Here is a 7,656-nt window from a genome sequence, read left to right as displayed (position 1 = left end):
CATTCAAAGAATTTCTGGTGGAAAAAGTACTCTTCTGACAGTTAGGAAGAGGAGTAAACATGTTTCATTTAAACAATCTCCTTCTCTAGTGCCAGGGGCATCAGCCTCCAGGCAGTCACAATGGCCTCCGCCGTCAGTTCAAGAGGTAAACCTCAGGGTCAACCCCAGGGACAAAAGAAGTCCTGGGGGAGGAAACCTACAAAACAAAATACTAAAGCCTCCTTATGAAGGGGCGCCTCCGCTCACTTGAGTGGTGGGAAGACTTCTGCAGTTCTCAAGGGTCTGGCAGGAAGAGTGTTGAGACAAATGGGTGACTTCTTCAAAAGCTCTAGGGTACAAGCTAGAGTTCTGAGAGTCCCAGTCTCCTCATTTTCTCAGATCAAACTTTCCCAAGGATCCAGATGAAAAGTCTCTCTTTCAAGCATTGGACCATCTTTTGTCTCAAAAAGTGATCTCGGTGGTCCCCATGGTCCCCATGCAAGAGCAGGGATTGGGGTTTTATTCAAACCTTTTCATGATGCCAAAACCAAATGGAGATGTCAGACCCATTCTGGATCTCAAAGATCTAAACCGGTTCCTGAATATCCGCTCTTTCCGCATGGAGTCAATCTGAACAGTAGTCTCTATCCTACAAGGAGAACTTCTGGCGTCAATCGACATCAAGGATGCATACCTCCTGTCGATTTTCCCCGCTCACCAGAAATATCTACGCTTCGAAGTAGAAAATCTTTATTTTCTGTTTGTAGTTCTGCCTTTCGGTCTAGCTACTGCACCTCGAGTGTTTACAAAAGTCCTGGCCCCTCCTCTAGCTAGATTAAGGGCCCAAAGTATAACGATGATAGCGTACCTAAACAATCTACTCTTGATAGACCAGTCAGTAGCCCACTTAGACCAAAGTATGATCACCACAGTCAACTACCTGGAATACCTATGTTGGATTCTCAACCTAGCGAAATCCTCCTTAAAACCATCAAGGAGATTAGAATGCTTTGGTCTGATTATAGATACAGCCCAGAAAAGGGTATTCTTGCCCCAGGCAAAGAACAGTGCCATAAAGGAATGATTCAGGTGGTCAAGGCAAAGAAGAATCCTTCCATTCAACTTTGCATGAGGTTGTTGGGAAAGTTGGTGGCTTTGTTCTTATGCTCAGTTTCATTCAAAGGCTGCTGCAAAACAGTATCCTATTGGCTTGGAATAAGAAGGTCCAAGCGCTAGATTTCCCATTTCTAGATTTCTGCCTCCAAGGGTGGAGGCGACTGTCCAAGGGAAATGGTCCAGATCAGGAATGACCTTGCCCATCAACATTCTAGAGATTTGGGCAGCAGGCTTGGCCCTGAGGGCCTGGACACTCAGGTTATGGAATTGTTCTGTCATGAGCCATGCCACAGCAGTGGCCTATATCAATCACCAAGGGGGCACAAGAAGTCATGTGGCCCACAGAGAGGTGAATCATATCTTAACTTGGGCAGAAAACTATGTACCTTGCCTATCGGCAGTCTTCATTCCAGGAATAGAAAATTGTCAGGCGGACTACTTGAGTAACCAGCAATTGTTCCCGGGAGAATGGGCCCTTCATCCCGATATCTTCCTGGCAAAATGCCAGAGATGGGGGATCCCGGATGTAGATCTGTTTGCGTCCAGGTTCAACAAAACGATTGACAACTTTGTGTCAAGAACAAGGGATCCACTAGCATGCTGAACAGATGCCTTGGTGTTCCCATGGAATCAGTTCTCACTGATTTATGCATTCCTTCCTATTCTGCTGCTTCCGCGATTTCTTCGCAGGGTCAAGCAGAAAGGGAAGTCGGTGATTCTTGTGGCCCCAGTGTGGCCCAGATCCTGGTATGCAGAGATCATAAGAATGGGGGTAGGGGAACCATGGACCCTACCACCACATCCAGACCTTCTCTCACAAGGTCCAGTACTCCATCCTACCTTACAAACGCTAAATTTAATGGTTTGGCTATTGAGACCCACAATCTGAAGAAGCGTGGGCTATCAGGTTCTGTGGTATCTACCTTGATTAATGCAAGGAAACCGGGCTCCAGAATCATATAATATAGAGTTTGGAAGGCATATGTCTCCTGGTGTGAATCCAGGGGTTGGCACCCCAGGAAGTATGTCATAGGTAGAATCCTTGACTTTCTGCAGATGGGGTTAGAGATGAAGCTGGCCTTGAGTACTATCAAAGGCCAGGTCTCGGCCTTATCAGTATTGTTTCGACCACTTGCTTCACATTCATTGGTTCGTAGTTTTATTCAGGGGGTAACACGGCTTAATCCCCCATTAGGTCACCCCTGAACCCTTGGGACTTGAATTTAGTTCTGTCGACGTTGCAGAAACAGCCTTTAGAGCCGATACGGCATATTCCCTTGGTCCTTTTGACAAGGAAACTAATTTTTCTGGTAGCCATATCTTCTGCAAGGAGGGTATCAGAGTTGGTTGCTCTTTCTTGTAAAGAGCCATATTTAATTATTCACAAGGATAAGGTAGTTCTGCGTCCTCATCCTAATTTTCTACCGAAGGTAGCGTGAGGTTTTTATTTAAACCAGGACATTATTCTGCCTTAATTTTTTCCAGAACCCTGTTCTACAGAAGATAAATCACTACATTCTCTGGATGTGGTGAGAGCAGTCAAAGTCTACTTGAAGGCGACTGCTCAGATTCGAAAAACTGATGTTTTGTTTGTGTTGCCTGAAGGTCCTAAAAGAGGACAGGCAGCATCGAAATCTACTATTTCTAAATGGATTCGGCAACTAATTGTTCAAGCTTATGGTTTGAAGCGGAAGATTCCACCCGCTCAAATCAAAGCGCACTCCACTAGGGCTGTTAGTGCTTCGTGGGCAGTGCATCACCAAGCCTCCATGGCTCAAACCTGCAAGGCTACAACTTGGTCTTCAATCCATACATTTACCAGATTATATCAGGTGGCTGCAAAAAAGCGTGAGGATATTGTCTTTGGGCGTAGTGTGCTGCAGGCAGCATTACAAGTCCTCTAGTCTCATGGTGCCCTACTTTTGTTGTGTCTCCCTCCCCTAAGTTAGCATTGCTCTGGGACATCCCACATAGTAACTACTATGGCTCTGTGTCCCGTGATGTACAATAAAGAAAATAGGATTTTTATAACAGCTTACCTGTAAAATCCTTTTCTTGGAGTACATCATGGGACACAGAGGTCCCTCCCCTCTTCTAATACACGTATATTGCTTTGCTACAAAAACTGAGGTACTCCCAGTAGTGGGAGGGGTTATATAGGAAGTGGTCTTAGGGTGTGCCAGTGTCCATCACCTGAAGGTGGCCTATAACCCACATAGTAACTACTATGGCTCTGTGTCCTGTGATGTACTCCAAGAAAAGGATTTTACAGGTAAGCTGTTATAAAAATCCTATTTTTGCGCACCTGTGTCACTTTGACAATGTATTTTGGCGTGAGCCGATCGACAAGTGACATTACCTAGACAACGCTTTTTACGCTAAATCTAAACATTCACCTCTTATTCTATTTACATTTCATTTTTTCACTCACATAAAGGTCTCTAAACAAGCTTTAACTATTTTAAACAAAACAAAGAAGCATTAAAAAGTCAAGCAATATGAATGTCTAATTAAAAGACGATCCATATGACTGATCACATTATTAACCCCAGTACAGAGACAATAGTAATGGAAATTTCGCAGCTTCACAGACAGCATATTTTATAGATTTCAAGGCAGTGTGTGAATCAGCTTGACCTCCATCCTGTATAATTACTTTCCCTGTCAGCTTTAGATAAGACCCTGAAGTTAAAAGGGTGCTATGCTGGTAGGGACCAGTTATTGCAAATTAATGAAGATCAGACAACAGGCTGGGATATCTGGGGTAGGGGAAATCATTCTGCATTATAAAATGTTGATGGGCCATCAGAGAACATTATTCAAAGATAATGAAGACTTCAAAATATTGAAATGCAGTGTGCATGAATTGAATGGTTCAGCTGAGAATGTAAAATGCTATGTGATTTGGTATAATAAGTACAACTTTATATTTCTGTGATATTCATAGAGCTCCTCTCATTGTTACTGTAAAATAAAGTTTAACACATTGCACGCATGTAATAGTACACAAGACATATGATAATTTCATCCAATCATCTGATGTTCTAAACACATCTCAGAAAAACCAAACCTGTTTGGGTGCTTGCAATCACTTCCTAATGACTTTTCATGCTTTACCAAAACACAAAAACTTTAGTGCTTCTGCTACGAACTTTGAGGCCAATTTGCTCCAAAAGTGCTGTAGCCATAGAGGTCAGTGAAAGCTTGTTTAAAAGTTAAAAACTGCTTTTACAATATACAACTTGTGAAGAAAATGTAATATTTGAAAGTTTATAGCCTGGAAGTTCTAATTAGCATGTTTTCTTGAAGGTCTGTGTAACCTGAACTGGTCCTAACGAGAGGCGTAAGTACAGGGGTTGCTGGGGTCACTATTGCATCCCGACCCTATCCTTCTGGGGGCCTGTGACGCTCCCCTGTTTTCCTGGATAGGAGGGGTGGCATATAGGGGAGCCAATGCCCTCCATGTTCCTACTGCAGCCTCTGAAAGCCCGCTTCTCCCCCTCTCCCTCCCACAGACATTCAGTGGCTGCAGGAGGAACATGGAAGAGATCAGTTCCTCTAGATGCTGCCCCGCCAACCCTCCTATCCAGCTTCTTTCTGCTGCCCCTGTGATCTCTTCCAGCCCCCCGTCCCCCGCAGTTCTACCAGGTTCCCCCCTCCCCCTCCCCTGCTGGCTGCTGTGGGGGATGCTGTCAGGATGGAGAGTGGGGAAGGGGCTGGTAAACATGTAATTTACCAGCCCCTTCCTTGTCTGAATGGACTGAGTCAGTGATCGGTATTGATCACTCACTCTGGTCATTCATAATGGAAGCATAGTAAACTGTGTTTACTATGCTTCGATTTGTGAATTAACAGAAAGCTCTGTACAGAGCTATTCACATCCATTTATTCTAGGCAGCTACAGAGAGGGAGATTGAGGGCTGTGTCTCTCTCTGTCTCAAAGGTGGAAAATCAGAGATCTGTTTAGACCCCTGATATTTCACCAAAGCCCCTTGATGGGCTCCTAAAAAAATTTTTTTTTAAATGATATTGTACAAAAAATAATAATAATAAAATAAAAAAATGGTAAAAAATAATATAAAGATAAAATAACAAAAAAAAAACTACTGACACCAGTGGCAGAACTACCAGGGTTGCAAAGGTCTTGCATGCTCTATATAAGCTCAGAATATGGAGTGCAAATACTTTTTTTTAATCAGTGGGCAATTGGAGACCTATTCCAGCTGGAGGTCAGGTTGATTGGAAATATTCTTTTGATATTCTATTCATCTTTGCTAATAAAGCATTAATGAACAGAGATAACCTTGCATCCTGTATTATTTTATAAAGTAATGTGTAGCAGGCATTAAATTGTGCAAAAAGATGCATTTTAGAACTGCAACGATGTACATTAGAACTGCATAGTAGGACTGTCCTATTACTCCACAAGTGACCACTAACACTATATATACAGGTCACATAGTCCCTTGCGTTAAGATACAGACTTGATAGGTCAGCAGATTATTTGGAGTACTTAAGATCACAGTTCTCCCCACCCCAAAATCCAATGCTGACAGTGTTTGGGTACGCCTCACCTCCCATAAGATCTGTGTATGCTTGCCAGTTTCCTGTTTTGTCTATGACTGACCTAAATGTCCCCCATTTCTAATACTTTCACTGAAGGCATCCCCAGGGAAGAAGAATACTTGAAGAGGACTGCAGCTTAAAATGCTGACAAATGCCTTCAGACATTAAGCTAAGTGCGCTTTCTGCACACTGAAGTAGAACTTTCCCAACACATGTATGTGAAGCCTTACTGTGCCCATTTTTTTTCAACTCATCAGAAATATAGGTTATTATTTAGATATTATTTAGCTATAAAAAGACCAAATCCAAAACATTAACATGATTAAATCATTTCCAATTTGTTGCACCAAGTCTGGGAATGCCAGCCTTTTTTTAAATGTTACTATAACAAATATGTTTTTTTCCTGCAATAGATAAGTTAAAAATATAAAGATTAATCGCTAGGATTTATGACCCTTAAAAAATGACTTTGTCCTATGGCATTGTCAATTTGGTCATTAAAATCCTGTCTGAGCCTTAAAACATTTTTATTATTAGTAGGGAATACGTTATCTAAGTATCCTTGGACTTTGACACATAAGTCATCTCTCCTAAATTCAAGACAAATACACATTCACCTTACATTGGTTGGACAGCAGGTGGCAGCATTTCTATTTGGCTTTATATTGTTTAGGATAAAAAGCCTTCAAGAAGTCGTAACATTTTGCATGACACACAAGGACAAGTTTACTTCTGTATTTGAATGCCACCCGTTTGAAATCAATACTTGATAGATTTAGTTAAAAGCTTTCCTAATTGTTAGCAGGGAATAATATAAGGGTTAGTTTTGTCAAATAGCTTCATTCCAAAATAAAATGTCTTAAAAACCTTTTTTGACTTTTATGCAATCAGTTGTGTGCAGAAGACAAGCTTCAAATTGAGGTTTCGAGATGCAAATTCAGAGATGATGATAAAAGCATTTAGCTGGATATTTAAAATTTGTCAATCACGGTGTTACATTGAAAAGTCAAATTCAAGATTTCCTTGAAACTCTCTTTAGTTTATGCTTTTAGGATTTCAATTGACATTTAGGAAAGTACAGCAAGGTGGTTTAGCTGGGATAAAAAAAAAGAGAAAAATGAGTCACTTATTTCTTGTGAAGCGTGAAAAAAACAAAATGTTCTTCAAAAAATAACTCCAGCTTCCTTTGGGTGACCTATGTACATTGCGATGATTTTAGCAAACTTTGTTGCCACTTCCTGCATTCTGCCCTTAAAGGATAAGTTCACCTCTTGGAACATGATACATGTTCCACCCGTATTTCAGGTGGAACATGTAACATGTTCCACCAGCTGCAACCATTCCCCCTCTCCCCCCCCCTTTAGTAAAGTGGGCATCTGCTGTCATTCTTTGAAATGAATGTGGCCATGCAGGGCTCTGCCCACTTGGCCACTTTATTCATTCACAGCAGAGGCATAGCTTAGAGCTTGTGGGCTCCGATGCAAAGGTTGACCTGGGCCCCCCCACTACCACCTGCCACCTCATGCCAAGATACTCCAAGTGGCTAAACAGTTATTTCAGATCTTTATTTACATATTGAGAGGGTAATTGAAAAGAATTGGAGAGGTATGTCAAAATGCGGACAGTTTCTCCAAAATCTTTTGAATACCCTAGAGCAGGGGTAGACAACCTATGAGAGTTGCAGATCTACCTGAACTTGAAAGAGATCATCAGGTTTCAGCACCTTTTTTAAGACATTATCCAGCAAGCCCTAACTAAACAGTAAGGAAAACTTTAAAAACTGTCACTGTAATGCTGTGTACACATGGGCGGACTTTTCGACCAGACTGGTCCGACGTAAGGAATCCGTCGGACAATCCGACCGTGTGTGGGCTTCATCGGACCTGCAGCAGACTTTTTCGGTCGAAAATCAGACGGTCTTTAGATTTAAAACATGTTTCAAATCTTTCCGACGGATTCGAGTCCGGTCGAAAAATCCATTCATCTGTATGCTAG

Source organism: Aquarana catesbeiana, linkage group LG03, assembly GCF_042186555.1.
Source record: "Aquarana catesbeiana isolate 2022-GZ linkage group LG03, ASM4218655v1, whole genome shotgun sequence".
Classification (NCBI taxonomy): domain Eukaryota; kingdom Metazoa; phylum Chordata; class Amphibia; order Anura; family Ranidae; genus Aquarana; species Aquarana catesbeiana.
Note: the sequence above shows the minus strand (reverse complement) of the source record.